This window comes from Dreissena polymorpha, unplaced genomic scaffold (genome assembly GCF_020536995.1).
Source record: "Dreissena polymorpha isolate Duluth1 unplaced genomic scaffold, UMN_Dpol_1.0 chrUn066, whole genome shotgun sequence".
Taxonomy (NCBI): domain Eukaryota; kingdom Metazoa; phylum Mollusca; class Bivalvia; order Myida; family Dreissenidae; genus Dreissena; species Dreissena polymorpha.
The window spans coordinates 21,914-24,005 of NW_026273380.1; the positions used below are offsets into that span (position 1 = coordinate 21,914).

The 2,092-nt window shown below is 37.6% G+C and overlaps 1 long non-coding RNA gene across 1 annotated transcript; it reads left to right on the top strand.

The window, feature by feature from the left end:
* Positions 1–883: 883 nt before the first annotated feature.
* On the top strand, positions 884–1,642 carry LOC127863950 (uncharacterized). Its single transcript, XR_008041306.1, has 3 exons — positions 884–993; positions 1,172–1,338; positions 1,505–1,642. It is a non-coding gene; the product is annotated as an uncharacterized LOC127863950 (long non-coding RNA).
* The last annotated feature ends 450 nt before the right edge of the window (positions 1,643–2,092 follow it).

A 2,092-nucleotide genomic window follows, 5' to 3' on the forward strand; every position in this document is an offset into this window, starting at 1 on the left:
TGAGGTAAGTTTTACACTGTTCTCTGTCTCGAATTCGAAGACAAATTCCAACTTTGCAGGGGAGAATGTCACGGTATCGAACTTTTGCGTTATTGGTGGAACGATGTGTGGCGACGCGGTTAGCTCAGTCGAAAGAGCACTCGCCCGGTAAGCGAGTTTTCCCGGGTTCTAGTCCCAGACTTGCTGCGCACTTGTCGCCATCCGGCGACAATATCTTTATTTTTTTGTGAGCCTCTAAAGGCTCTGTCACACTGGAAAGCGATGCGACCAACATATACATATCAATAAAAACGTTAATCGTTGTTATTCATTCGCTGAAAATCATTGTTTTGACATGGCGATAAATGTTGAAGTTAAATTGAAAAAGAAACGAACCAAATTGTTAGTGTATTCCACTTTTTATGGTGTTATGGTTTGGCATGTATTAAACAGCATTGTATGCATTGCGATTTCAGAATGCCCAGTGCTGATTGTACGAGTCGGATCATTTTTATTCAACGATATTCGTAGTGGCATGGCAACGTTGGCCTGTGATTTAGGATGGTACGTTGACGGAAGTAATGCCACATTTGTGTGCAAGGACGGAATCTGGAATAATTTGAACACAACCTGCAAGCTTTGTATGTTGCTTGCTATTAACTATTTTTGTTTGTAATTAAGTCATGCATATATTTTGTTATTGTATGTTCTCGATCCACCACTTAATATAACAGATGTTCGAGGATGAGTATATCAATGTTATCGGAAGACGTGTAAAAGAAAAATGCAAACGTGGTTGTATTTTTTAAAGTCATATATATATATATATATTTATTGTGTATAATTGCATGTTTCAGTTCCACCCCTTAATATAACCGATGTTCGCCTTGTTGACGGACCTGTTCCTAACATGGGTCGTGTAGAAATAGCTATTGAAGGGTTATACGGAACTGTTTGTGATAATCTGTTCGACTTTCCTACTGCAGATATCATTTGTAAATCGTATAATTCTAGGTAAATACACCTTTTTAACGCTTTTTTGTCCATCTGCATACTTAGCAATAATTGTTTACGATAAATAAAAAAAACAGTTTACAACATGTGGATTCTTCCACTGAGTAGCAGACCCCCTTTGTTTTGTTTGAACACAAATCTATTTGTTATTCATATCGATGAGTTGTGTGTTAAATAGCTTGCACGCGGCCGTTATCATCCCCGGGGCTAAGTTCGGCGAAGGATCTGGCCCAGTTCACGTTGACAGACTGACTTGTCTTTATGGATACACCAAAATTGAACAGTGCAAGTACTCGAAAAATGGCCAGTGCAGTCACAGCCGAGATGTGTCAGTGCTTTGTAGCGGTAGGTTTGCTCCATCGATGAAGAAGATATTTTAGAAATTACATTGCAACGTTATTATTATTATTGTTGTAACAGATGCATAACTTTGCACGTGGATGTTTGCATTTAATAATGTAATATCATACATATTCATATAAGATCGCAAATCTTAAGACCTATTTTACAGAATGTGAACGTAACAGAACTCACTTGATCTACACGGATACAGGTCTATTCGTTGACTGCAAGTATAACCCCAGTTACGTTGTTTATCTACCTGTGACATGCAGGGATCGTGAATGGAACATTACGGGATCCTGTCTGAAATTAGGTAATTACTATCATAACGTATTTCTTTTTCTGTGATTAAATGTTTAGAATTAACGCGCGCCTTTTATGTGTACTGGAATCATCATGAAGTAGCTAGCATAAAGAGATAATTCTATACCAGGGAGAATGTATTTAACTCACCAATCCGAAACTTTGAAATATAGACATCTTAAATCTACGGTTGCACAAATAAAGCATGTCGGTGCTGATTAAATTGCTACCAAGACTTGGCTACACGTTATAATAACAAAGTACCTTGTTTTACCCTTCAATATGTCCTGGGAAACAAAATAACTAACTCGTGAAGACTACTTTGTAATTCGCGGGATCGAGTTCTTATGTCGTGGGAACGACTTAGTATGTGGCGCTTAATAATTTGACAGAGCTAGTGATATGAAAAGCCAATAGCATATACAAATAGATTAACAATTGTTTCAAAATGGCT